A 13,919-nucleotide genomic window follows, 5' to 3' on the forward strand; every position below is an offset into this window, starting at 1 on the left:
GGTCAGCAAGGGATTCCAAAATCTGTGGGGCCGCCGCCGCTTGCGGGAGCGCGGGAGACTCGGGAACTGGGCCCCGGACAGGGGCTGTGCGCTGAACGGGAACCTCTCAGAACAAAGCCTTTTGCCGCACCTCTTCCCCGCTGGCGCCTCGTTCACCTCTTTCGGCGTCTCTAACCGGCTTAGTTTTTTAGCCTTGAGATTCTGGGAAGCCGCCGCCGAGCACGAAATGCTGAGCAAGACGGGCCTGGGCCCCAGAGCAATCACCCACGCAGTCCAAGGCCTCGTAATTCACCAAACTGCGAAGTTGGAAGAGCTCTTAGTTCGAGTCCAGACCCGTATATACACGTTATTTGCTTTGGGCCTTGCCATACGTCGGGCTCAGGCGGCGCTCAATGGGGAAGCGTTTGCATTACCTTGGTGCAAACCGTGGGCCTTGTAGTCTCTCTGGCCAGGCGTTCACCGGGTTTGGCTAGCGGGGGACACAGTAACACCAGTAGTGGCTAACTGGCAAATAGTTTTAATTATTTGACCTAACGTTTAAGTCCTACTAGTCTATGAATCTGGATCTAGAGTCTGCAGAATGAGTCCTTCAGGCTTTCAAATGTTGAGTTCGGGACATAATGGAAGATGGGGTCTGTCTTCCTTATTCAATAACAAAACAAACACAGGAGGACTTAGCACCAAGGAGGATGGAGATGCAACGCTGGAAAATCCTGGTTCAGTCAGACTTTAGTAGGGAGACAGGCAAGTCAGAGAACTGTAGGGGAATCCTGTTAATCTGATGGAACAGGGAAAGCTTCTCTGGGAAAGTGGCAGTTGAGCCGAGTTGTGAAGAAAGAAGAGTATTCCCAGCAAGGACAAAGTGCAAGGGAAGGCTATGATTAAGGTGTGAAAGAATATGATGTTTTTAGGAAATTGCAGGTACTTGAATATAGCCAGAGCTGAGAGCTGGAGTGACGGAAGGTGAGGCTTCAGAGCTAGTTGGCAAACACCTGTTGGTGTATGTTACTAAACTAAGAATTTTGACCTTTACCCTGGAGGCATCCCATACTTATCAGTTCAGCCTTATCTCTTTAAATTGTAGATTGTGCATTTTCCCAAATGCACTTTTTCACCTGTTTGTGCTTGTACGGCTGAGAAACACCTAACGTTTCTTTTTGTTTTTTTTTAAATTTTATGTATTTTTGCTGCGTCGGGTCTTCGTTGCTGCACGCAGGCGTTCTTTAGTTGTGGCGAGCAGGGGCTGCTCACTGCGGTGGTTTGTTGGCGGAGGCCGGGCTCTAGGCGTGCAGGCTTCAGTAGTTGTGGCTCGTGGGCTCTAGACCGCAGGCTCAGTAGTTGTGGTGCACGGGCTTAGTTGATCCGTGGCATGTGAGGTCTTCCCGGACTCGGGGCTCGAAACTGTGTCTCCTGAGTTGGCAGGTGAATTCTTAACCACTGTGCCACTAGGGAAGTCCACACCTAATGTTTCTAATCTTAGATGTTACCTTCTCAATTATCACCTCAGGTATAAAGGGTTTTGTTTTGTTTTCTTAATTTTCAGTCACTAAAACTCCAATGCTGCCAGGCAGCGAGCTAGGGCTTGATAATATAAAAATCACGTAAGTCGTTTTCCCTGCCCTCAAGGATAAATGTTGACAAAAGAAGAGTATTGGGGTGCCAAGTAGTGGGAAACTTGCACCATCCAGATGAGTATCCCAGGCGGAGAGACCAACAGTTGTGAAAACATGAACAATTAAAAGAGAACAGTAAACAAACAGCTAATAAATATCGTCCATGTGTTATGTAGGCTTTGAAGTCCTCAAGTCCCTACTTTAGTGTAACGAGAACTGTGCGTTTGTGAGTCTAACATTGGTTAAGCATATGAAATAAGCATCAGTATGGTGTATATCAAATCACTTCAACGGAGAGTTTCCACAATAAATATTACCATGGCTAGTGTTTCTCAAGTATTACCATGTTTAGTGTTTCTTTTTGCCTGAGGAACCCAACTGAAATTCCCACACGTTTTAGAAAGATGAAAGTATTATACAAACATGAAGATACCGTCTTGAGACTGAAACATTAAGACTATGAAATATGATATTGAAAATACTTTTAAAATCTGCAAGCTCTTTAAGCTTAATTCCTTTTTTCCAGTTATATATATATTTCAGATTATTTTCGAGTATAGATTATTACAAGTTAATTCTTTATTAAGAATAAAATAAAGGGCATAAAATTTGGTTAAAAAAGAAAACTATGTACTCATTTGCTTGTATGTGCGTAGAATATTTCAGAAAGATACCCCAAAACTAGTAATATGGTTGCCTGTGGAGAGAGCTAGCTGCTAGGGGGAGGCAGATGGGAGGAGGAAGTTTCACAATATACCTGTTTGTAATTTTGGAATATTTAATCCATTTGAATGCAATACTTATTTAAAAAATTAAACTTAAAAATGTATAAAATTCCCTCCTCCCGATTCAAGCTTTGAACTAGTAACTCATCACTCCAGAAGCAAGTTAGGTGATTTTTAGTTGCCTTAAAAAACATCATTACGTATGTTCTGTTTGACGGTTTTTCCTTCATAGAAGCGTATGTAAGTAGTGCTGAAAATGTGTGCTGCTAAATATCCTGGTTTTTCAGTAATAGAAGTTAACACTTTTAAGAAGCATTATTTACGTAAAATACAAAAAGATTAGCAGTAATTTAGAATGTGATCTTTTTTGGTGCAGAAATAAGATCATATTATATACATGCTGTTTGCAATTTGCCCTTTTGGCTTAATTTATTGTCATCTTACCATGTTAGGATAAATAGTCTAGCTTGTTATTTTTAACGAGTTTATAGTGTATAGCATGCAGGCACTATATTTAACCATTCCCCTATTGAGCATTTTGGTAGTTTCCACTGTTTCATGGACAATGCTGCTGAGATATTCTCAAATGACAGCTTTGGGCACTCATGAAAGTATTTCTGTAAGACAGGCATCTGGAACTGAAATTGCTGTGTCAATGTGAATGCAAATTTAAAATTGAGTAAATAACATTGCATATCAGTTTGTACCCCTGTCAGCAGTGTATGAGTGGACCTTGCCAATGTGAGTTCTGTCTTTTTTTTTTTTTTTTTGTCTTGTCTAACCTTAAAGGTTAAAAAGTGATATCTATTGTTTTAATTTGACTTTCTTGAATTGTGTGGTTAGCATCTTTTAAATGTTTACTGACTCTTCTTCTGTCACCCTGTCTGTTCCTCTCATTTGACCATTTTTCTGTGGTGTCCCTCCACTGTTTTAATGATATATAATAGCACCTTTATCTGTGATAGATAGTAGGTGTTAATGTGTTGTGTGTTGCAGTTATTTTCTCTAGTGTTTTGTAGCTTTTGACTGTATCTATATGTGTATATATTTGGGCCATATAAAGTTTAAAATTTTTATGTAGATAAGTTTCAACTTTTTCTTTTGACTTCTTATTTCTTTTCTTCTCCTCTCTTCTTTTCCCCTCCTACTTCTCCTTCATTTGCTATGTTTAAAAGACTTCACCAATCCAACATTATATATTCTCCCAGGTGTTCTTCTAGCACTTTCATCGTTTCATTTTTCATATTTAAACCTTTATTCCACCTAGAAGTTCTTTTGGTGAAAGGACTGAGGGTTATTTGTAATTAACTGAGCTTTATCTTTCTGCAGATGGTGAGCTAGTTTGTCTAAATATTTTAATACTCTTCCTCCTAACTCATGTGAGATGCCACTTTTATTGTGTACTAAATTTACTTAAATTTAATGTCTGGTAGGCCTCTTTCTCCTCATTGCTCCTTCTTTTTACAATTTTCCTGGCATTTTCTAGTATTTTTCTTCTTCCCAATGAGCTTAAGAATGTTTCTGGCAGATTACCCAGGATCCCAACGTGATTTTGATTGTCATTACAGTGCTTTTATATATCAGTCAGTTTGGGAAGAACTAGCATGTTTATAATGTTGAATCTTCCTCTGTAAACAAGTTATATTGTGCGTATAACTATATATTCATTTTCTTTATTGTGTTTTATGCTTTTTTTTTAAGTTGAAGTGTAGTTGATTTACAATGCTGTGCCAATTGCTGCTGTACAGCAAAGTGCCTCAGTTATATACATAGAGACATTCTTTTTATAATTTTCTTTTCTATTACGGTTTATTGCAGGAGACTGGATATAGACCCCTGTGCTATACAGCAGGACCTTGTTGTTTATCCGTTCTACACGTAATATTTTGCATTTACCAACCCAAATTCGCCATCCATCACTCTCCCTCCCCCCTCTTGGCAACCACAAGTCTGATCTCTATGTCTGTGAGTCTGTTTTTGTTTTGTAGATAAGTTTGTGTCATATTTTAGATTCCACATATAAGTGATATCATATGCTATTTGTCTTTCTCTTTCTGACTTACTTCACTTAGTATGATAATCTCTAGTTGTGTCCATGTTGCTGCAAATGGCATTATTTTGTTCTTTTAAGGCTGATTAGTATTCCATTGTATATTATGTACCACGTCTTCTTTATTCATTCACGTGTTGATGGACATCTAGGTTGTTTCCATGTTTTGGCTATTGTGAATAGTGCTGCTATGAACATAGGGGTGCATGTATCTTTTTAAATTATAGTTTTGTCTGGGTATATGCCCAGGAATGGGATTGCTGGATCATATGGTAATTCTATTTTGAGTTTTCTAAGGAACCTCCATAATGTTTTCCATAGTGGCTGCACCAACTTACATTCCCACCAGCAGTGTAAGAGTGTTCCCTTTTCTCCTCACCCTCTCCAGCATTTGTTATTTGTAGACTTTTTAATGATGGCCATTCTGACCGATGTTGAGCATCTTTTCATGTGCCTACGAGGCATCTGTATGTCTTCTTTGGAGAAATGTCTATTAAGGTCTTCTGCCCATTTTTCAATTGGGTTGTTTGTTTTTTTGCTGTTGAGTTGTATGAGCTGTTTGTATATTTTGGAGACTAAGCCCTTGTCTGTCTCATCATTTACAAATAGTTTCTCCCATTCTGTAGGTCGTCTTTTTTTTTAAAATTTTTTTATGGCTTCCTTTGCTGTGCAAAAGCTAGTAAGTTTGATTAGGTCCCATTTGTTTATTTTTGTTTTTATTTCTATTGCCTTGGGAGACTGACCTAAGAAAACGTTTGTAAGATTTATGTCAGAGGGTGTTTTACCTATGCTCTCTTCTAGGAGTTTTATGGTGTCATGTCTTATGTTTAAGTCTTTAAGCCATTTTGAATTTATTTTTGTGCATGGTGTGAGGGTGTGTTCTAACTTCATTGGTTTGCATGCAGCTGTCCAACTTTCCCAGCACCACTTGCTGAAGAGACTTTTCCCCACTTTATATTCTTGCCTCCTTTGTTGAAGATTAATTGACTGTAGGTGTGTGGATTTATTTCTGGGCTCCCTATTCTGTTCCATTGATCCATATCTGTGTTTTTGTACCAATACCAAACTGTTTTGATTACTGTATGCTTTTTGTTTTAAACCAGGTCCTGATCATTTCTTCTTAAAGATGTTATTAGACATTGTCTTTTTGTTTCTATCACGAATGGTCTCTTTTCTTACCATTATATTTTATTTCAGTGGTGTGCTTTGTAACTCTTGCCAGATCACAAGTATCCATGGAGATAGCTGGAGATGACTGGAGGCATGGTAGGAGCCAATTTCTTAAGGGCTTGAGAATTATGCTAGAAGCTTGAATTTTATCTTGAAAGCTCTTGAGAGATCCTGGAAGATTTTAGGGATGGGGTGATATAACCTCTAACAGCTGACTTTTTTGGGGGGAGTGCCTGTCAGGCACTCTCTATAAATGTTGTCATATTTTAATCATATCAACCTTGTTTTACAGATGATTTGATCATATTTACATTTTAGAACAACCATTTGGATGCTAATGTGGAGGATGGATTCATAGGAAGCTTTTATGATGAGAGATTAGATTAGAATTGGTAAGGCCAGGACTTCCCTGGTGGTCCAGTGGTTAGGGTTCCATGCTTCCATTGCAGGGGGCACAGGTTTGACCCCTGGTTGGGGAACTAGGATCCTGCAAGACGCACAGTGTGGCCAAAAACACAAAAGCAAAAACAGAAACAAAAAACCCCAAAACAAAACAAAAAAAGAATTCGTAAGGCCTACACAGCAGAAATGGAGAGGGAGGGAAATATAAGTATAGAGGTAGCATCTACAGGTCGCTTTGACTGGATGCAGAGTTGATGGAGAAGGAGTCATGGCTGACTTCCAGCTTTATGGCCTGAGCAAGAGGTTGGAGATGCCCTTCCTGAGATGGGGAGACCTGAAAGAGGAGGAAGAGGAAGCTGTGGTGGGGGCAGAGTTGGAGGGGAAGAAAGATGAGTTGAGTTTTGGGTGTGTAGAATTACTGCTATACTTTTTTTCTTTAAAAAGGAAAGAAAAATTTTATTAGAAAGTACAAAATGGAAAGTAAATTCTAGCTAAAATTCTAGTTTAAATGCTTGTATGAATTAATTTAAATTTCTTGCAACATTTAGTTTTTAATTGACTGTGGGGCCTAGTGGGGCTGGAATTTTTTTGAGTGTCACCAATTTGTTCTGGTTCTCCTCTTATCTCTGTGACTACACATTGTCTCAGTCTTCTTTATGAACTGTTCTCCCTTTCAACCCCCAACCCCCAGTTGTTATTTTTTATTTTATTTTATTTTTAAAAATTTATTTATTTTATTTATTTATTTTTGGCTGCGTTGCGGTGCGTGGTCTTCCCATTGTGGTGGCTTCTTTTCTTGCGGAGCATGAGCTCTAGGCGCCCCTGGGCTTCAGTAGTTGTGGCTTGTAGGCTCAGTAGTTGTGGCTCGTGGGCTCTGGAGCACAGGGTCAGTAGTTGTGGTGCACAGGCTTAGTTGCTACGCAGCATGTGGGATTTTCCTGGACCAGGGCTTGAACCTGTGTCCCTTGCATTGGCAGGTGGATTCTTAACCACTGTGCCACCAGGGAAGCCCTGTTACTTTTTATTTTATTTTATTTTTTTAATTAATTAATTTTTTTTTTTACGGTACGCGGGCCTCTCACTGTTGTGGCCTCTCCTGTTGCAGAGCACAGGCTCTGGACGCACAGGCTCAGCAGCCATGGCTCACGGGCCCAGTCGCTCCGCTGCATGTGGGATCTTCCCGGACTGGGGCACGAACCTGTGTGCCTTGCATCGGCAGGCGGACTCTCAGCCACTGCACCACTAGGGAAGCCCGCCTGTTATGTTTTAAATAAACTTTTAATTTTAGAATAGTTTTACATTTACAGAAATGTTGCGAGGATAGTACAGAGAGTTCCTGTATACCTGGCACCCAGTTTTCCCTGTTGTCAGCTTCTTAATAAAAATGGTACAGTTGTCACAACTAATGAACTAAAATTGTTACATTATTATTAACAAAAGCCCATTCTTTTTTTAAATTGAGTATAGTTGACATATAATATTATATTAGTTTCAGGTGTACAACAGAATGATTTGATATTTGTATACACTGAAAAATGATCACCACAGTAAGTATAGTTACCATTCATCACCATACAAAGTTACAATTTTTTTTCCTTTTTAAAGTCCATTCTTTATTCTGATTTCCTTAGTTTTTACTTAAGGTCCCTTTTCTGTTCCAGGACCCCATCCAGAATACCACATTACTTTTAGTCATCATGTCTCTTTAGGCTTTTCTTGACTGTGACAGCTTCTCAGATTTTCTTTATTTTGGATAACCTTGACGGTTTTAAGGAGTACTGGCCAGGTGTTTTGTAGACTGTCCTTCAATATGGATTTGTCTCATGTTTTTTTCATGGATAGGCTGGGTTTATGGCTTTTGGGGAGAAAGACCACAGAGGTAAATTGCTAGTTTCATCATGTATCCAAGGTACATACTGTGAACATGACTCATCACTGTTGATGTTGACCTTGATCACCTGGCTGAGGTAGCATTTGCCAGATTTCTCCATATTGTGAAGTTACTCTCCCCCCACCCCCGCCACCTTTTTCCATCCTGTACGCTTCAGAAGGAAGTCATATTCATCTTGATATCGTCAGCATGAAGGCATGGTCTGGCACAGAGTAGTGTTTGTTGAACTTAACTGGTTCCCTGTTATTTTGTGAGTCTCACTAAAGTCCTGACAGATAATTTTCTCTGTTTTATCAATATGAAATAAAAATTAGTGAATTTGAGTAACTTCCCGAAAGTCACACATTAAGTGGTCAAATTGGAATTTGAACCCAGTCTTTCTAAATGCAAAGCCTGTGGTCTTTACCATTCTGGCTTCACAGAGACTTGTATTTACTTTGGCCATCTTCCCTAAGTACTTGTAATACAAAAGTGTCTATAGATAATGTGGTTAGATCCTTGGTTATATGGAACTTTCATTCTTCTATAATTCATCTTTTCAATTTAAAGTTGTACTTTAGACTTCTTAGCCTCGAAAAGGGGAGACGTCTGTGCCCTGTATTGCTTGATCCAATTCCAATGGAATGTCTTCTTTTTAATTCCCTACAGAATTGTGGAGGGTGGGTTGCAGCAGGGCCATACTGGGAAAATGGATACCAGTTAGGATGCTATTACAGTAGTACAGGACTGGCTATATAATTTGTAAGACTCAGTGCAAAATGAAAACATAGGGTCCCTTGTCAAAAATTTTTGAGATGGGAATCCCCTGGCAGTCCAGTGATTAGGTCTTGGTGCTCTCACTGCCACGGCCCGGGTTCAGTCCCTGGTTGGGGAACTAAGATCCTGGAAGCCGTGCAGCACAGCCAAAAAAAAGATTATTGAGAAATTCGAGACAGTGACAGCAGAGCCTTAAACCTAGCATGGGGCTCTTCTAAGCATGAGACCCTGTGTGACTGCACATCACACAGCCATGAATCTGGCCTTGCAGTAGAAGCAGTAGGCAAAGAGGGCCAATATTAAAGCTGTGGGAGTAGGATTGGAGAAGAGTGATAATGCAAGATATTAAAGAGGTATACCTACAGGGATTGATTGATGATTAGATGAGATAGGTGAGTGGGTGGATAAAATATGGAATGTAAAGTTTCTGATGGGGTAATACTATTCACTGACACAGGAAATCAGAGGACCAGGTTAGCTTTGAGGGGAAAATAATGAGTTCAATTTTAAACATAATAACAACCGACCGAGTGTGGATATTCAGGCAACACTTGGATATACAAGTATTCATAGAAAAAGAGCAGGAGGATACAATCAGAACTGATAGTACTTACTTATCTCTGATGTTGAGGACCAGGGTGGAGGGTGGCCACTGGGTGGGGACTTTAACCTTTTAAAGAAAGTATTCATGTATTTCTTGTATAACTGAGAAATAATATTTTTATTCATGAAAATCAAGTCACAAAGTATTGTGTTTGTAAGAGAAATGGATTGAATCTGAAAGCAAAAGTTTGCAAAAGTTTATACAAGTAAAAAGAGAGACATTTATGAAAGAAATAGATTTGCAGCTGCATATTTTCTGTTGCCAGTAATACGATACACATTCAAAATAGGCTGTTAGTTTACTATTCTTTAATTTTTTTGTTGAGCACTCACAATCTATTGGTTGTTCTACAGGGTGTATAATTTAAAAAATTTACATAAAATTTTACTCTTAATTTGTATCTCTGTGTGATCTTGGGAAAATTACCAAGCTTCTCTGAGTGTAGTTTCTTTATTGGTAAAGTAGAGACGAAACTAACTTTACTGGGAATGTGAGAATTAAATAGGATTATAAGTGAAAGTTCTTTGTAAACTCTAAATTTTGTAAATTCCTACCCTTTAGCTCTGCACCCTTCTTAGTGAGCCTCCCATCTCCTTCCCAGTTTCATCTCCAACAGCCTACCTTCTCAACTCATTTTCTCACCACCTCCTGAACATCGTTTGTACTTTTCTGCTTCCTTAACTTTGGTCTCATTCATTTGTTTAATCAACAAGTGTTTATTGAGCATCTCACCTGCCTCGAGGCTTTGTTTAAATATCACCTTCTCAATGAAGCCTACAGTGTCTACCCTATTCAAAATCACAATCTGCTCTTCCTCTTTAGCACTCCCAATCCCCCTTAACTTTTTTATATAACTTCACACTCATGACACAACAAATTACTTACCTATTGTCTCTTCCTGCTATACCCTCTTCCCAATAGAAGTAAAGTTTCATTTAGATAGAGATCTTTGTCTGTTTTGTTTTATGATGTATCCCAGGCATATAGAACACTGCCTGGTACAGAGTAGGTACTCAATACAAGTTTATGGAATGAGTGAATGAATGAATATGCATCGTGCCAGACTTTAAGCCAGGCACCAGGTAGATAGTTGTGAAGAAGCAGAGATGGTTCCTGCCCTCATGGAACATCCAGCTTAGCACTATAGTGGTTTTTCTGCCTGCTTGGGCTGCCCTCCTGCAGGAAATGTCAGTGACTAATTGCTGAGTTCAGAGTAGCCTTTCTGCTCAGCAGTGAGCAATTTTCAGATAATTTTGCTTAAAAAAAATTCTGATAGGAAGAGGGGGAAAAATAGCAATGTATTTTCTTTAGTCATTCTAAGTTAAAAGTCAACAATTTTCCCCAATGCAAGGCAGAACAGTATCCTCTTTAAAGCGCCAGGCCTTATAGATTGTTGAAAGAGGTCATGGAGTATAGCTAGTTTACTTTTTCATTCTTTCTTTTTAACCTGAAGAAAGATGGTTGTAATTTTTCATGCCATTGAAAATGAAAAGATGTGCAGTAAACATGTTTACTGCTGTCTTTTTGTAAATTGTGAAATGCTTCATCCATGAGATCTTGACCTATTTCTTCAGGTCCTCTATATACAGTTGGTCAATATGAGTTTTTATATTGCTAGAACTCTTTTTTTAAGAAAAGGGGAAAAAGCTCAAATGGAGTGTATTTAAAAATAATCTGCTGACCCAGCACACATAAAACAATGTGTCAGCAGCTATTCTTTCTCTCACTCTGTTCTCATACAGGCAACCGCACAATCCATGGACCATCCAAGGCTGGGGGGCCTACCTGCAAGATGGAATAAAGAATTAAGGAATAACACTGCTGCACAGGTATGCAACTGAACTAAATGATTTTTAATATCCCTTCCACATGGAGACTATTGATCTTGATAATTTAAACTCCCCAATTCTGTTTGTCCTCATTTATTTGAATAATCCAGTTGATAACATTTTGTGTATATATGTCTTCTAAATAACTATTTTAATTCTTCACCTCACTTTGCTATCAAATATCTTCTAACTTAAGTTTGATATCACACCTTAATTTCTTTCTCTGCATGTAAATTCTGATGTAAATATGAATTATTTTTGCTCATGATCTTTTTGTCAGAAAAAATTGATGAAATGAAACTCTTGTGGAAGTAGCCTCAATCTATTGTAAAAGATTTCTGTGATATTGCGGTCCCTCTGTGCAGCTTTCCACCTGCATAATCACAGGGGTGTCTTCATCATGATGAGGGAACTCTTCATCTTCTGGTGTGAAACCTTTCCTTGTTCTTGCTTCAACAGCAATGACACTGCCAGGGCTAGGACAGGAAACTGGGAGGGGCAGTGCAGTGGCAAAGAATATAGACTCTGGAAGCTGACTCCCTGGGTTTGAATCCTGGTCCCGTGACAAACAAGTTACTTATTCTTTCTGTGCCTCAGTTTCCTCATCTGTAAAAAAGGATAATAATGGAACCAAGCTCATAGGGTTATTGTGAGGACTAAATTTGATGATACATGTAAATTGCTTAGAATAGTGTCTACATGTAGTAAACATTATATAATAATGTTTGCTCATAATAATAATAAAATAACAAGTATTACTGTCCTATTCGAACAGAAGAACTAATATAGCTAGTAAATCAACATAATATTGACTTACTAAAATATTGATTGAGTGCCTACTATGTGGTAGGGTCTTTTCTAGGTCATTGAAACAATGTTGACCATGATAGACATAACCCTCATGGAGCTTACAGATGAATGGGGCCGCAGACGTTAAACTAACAATTACACCAGTATAATTAATTGTACACCAGCATCTCTCTTATTAGGGAAGTTGAACCTTGACCCAGGGTTCAGGCATTTTAGTCTTAAGAATTCCAACATACAGTAGAAAACAGCACCTCTTTTTTTTTTTTTTTAAAAAGAGTGTTCTTGTTATCTCATGCTGTATGACAAAATGCCCCCCACATTGGTGGCTTAAAATAACAACAGTAATTTACTTGCTCAAAATTCTGCAATTAGAGCAAGGTTTATCAGAGATAGCTCATGTTTGTTCTGTGTGGTGACTACTGAGATTGCTCAACTAGGGCTGGAGGGTCCATCCAAGCTGGATCACTCACATACTGTCTGCTGGCTGGGAGCTTATCTGGGGCTGTTGACCAGGACCCAAGTACTCCTTCATAGGATCTCTTCATGTGGCTAAGTTGGGCTTCTCACAGCCTGGCAGCTGGGTTCTGAAGAGAAGCACCCCGAAAAGATAGGCCACAATGTGCAGGCACTTATCAAGGCTCTGCTCACATCCTACTTCTTCTTCTTCTTTTTTTTTTTTTGCAGTATGCAGGCCTCTCACTGTTGCGGCCTCTCCCATTGTGGAGCACAGGCTCCGGACGCGCAGGCTCAGTGGCCATGGCTCACGGGCCCAGCCGCTCCGCAGCATGTGGGATCTTCCCGGACCGGGGCACGAACCTGTGTCCCCTGCATTGGCAGGCGGACTCTCAACCACTGTGCCACCAGGGAAGCCCTCACATCCTACTTCTTAATGTCCCTTTGGCCAAAGCCAGTTCCTTGGCCAAGACCAGAGTCAGTGTGGGAGGGGACTATACAAGGGCAAGAATTCTGAGAGGGGAGAATCAATAGGGTGTAGAAAAGTAATAGACTGCCATAGAGAGAAAGACTAAATCTATATTTTCTAAAAAATTTTTTTGTCCTTTCTTCTCCTTAATCACGTATGCCATATCCCCTATCTCTGAGACATCAGGGAGAAGTCACATATGTGGGAAGTGAGGTCTCTTCTGTATCAAAAGTCCTTTGGAGAGTGGTTAAAAACTTCTGTTACAGGCCATATAATTTAGGCCAATATTATTCTATGTTAAATAGATGTTTTACTCTCATTGAAAGTATGGTGAAGAAAGAAAGAGTAAATTTAATTAAACTGTGTTGTTTTGATATGCAGAGCTGGATCTTTGCTAGTGAAAAGAGTGACAAAGTAGGAGGGTCCCAGGGTTGTCTGAATAGTGTAAAAGTATAGACATACAAATTTGTTGTCAAGAGGAGCCAAACCACGGTCAGGAAAATGCCACTGGGCATCCAGTCTGAAGTATAGTGAGAAAGACAAATGGGAGAAATCGCAGGTAGGTCAGTATCTGAAGGACACGGACAAGTCCAGGAGAGCAGAAGAGCTCAAAAGTGAGTCTTTGAAAGCTGAGTATGTGCTGGAACTGAGCTCCCAGCACTGAAAGTTCCTTAAAGGGAGGGGCTGGGTCTGGCTTGTTGCCTTCTCTGTCCTCAACACCTAGCTCACTGCCAAATACAGAGGATGCACTCCAAGCGATTGTTGAATGGATATAGACATTGAGGTTTGAAGAAACTGCAGGTTGTAAACCATTCCCTCTCTTTAAGATCCTGGTGCCATAAAATAATTAGAATGACTCTTTAAAAAATATGTACCCTTTAAAAAATATGTCACTCTGTGGTGGTTGGAGGTGGCGGGGCTCAAAAAGTCACTCCTCTGATTAAAATCCTTTGATGGCTTCCCTTCCCACCTAGATATCTAATGGCTTCCTTTGTTCTTTTAGGTCTGTACTCAAAAAAAAGCCTTCCATAATAAACAAAATATCCGAATCACTTTCTATCCTGCTTTTTCTTTATAACGTTTATCCCCACATGACCCATATATTTCTTCTTTTTTTAAAAAATTTATTTAATTTATTAATTTTTGA

General features: G+C 39.4%; 1 protein-coding gene across 1 annotated transcript in view; it reads left to right on the forward strand.

The window, feature by feature from the left end:
- The first annotated feature begins 10,953 nt into the window (after positions 1-10,953).
- Positions 10,954-13,919, forward strand: part of APTX (aprataxin) — a 68,747-nt gene continuing 65,781 nt past the window's right edge. The window contains exon 1 of the mRNA XM_082602342.1: positions 10,954-11,040. The gene's annotated coding sequence lies outside the window, so the exon portion shown is untranslated. The remainder of the gene's footprint in view (positions 11,041-13,919) is intronic.

Source organism: Mesoplodon mirus (genome assembly GCF_964341445.2).
Source record: "Mesoplodon mirus genome assembly, chromosome: 1".
In the NCBI taxonomy this organism is placed as follows: Eukaryota; Metazoa; Chordata; class Mammalia; order Artiodactyla; family Ziphiidae; genus Mesoplodon; species Mesoplodon mirus.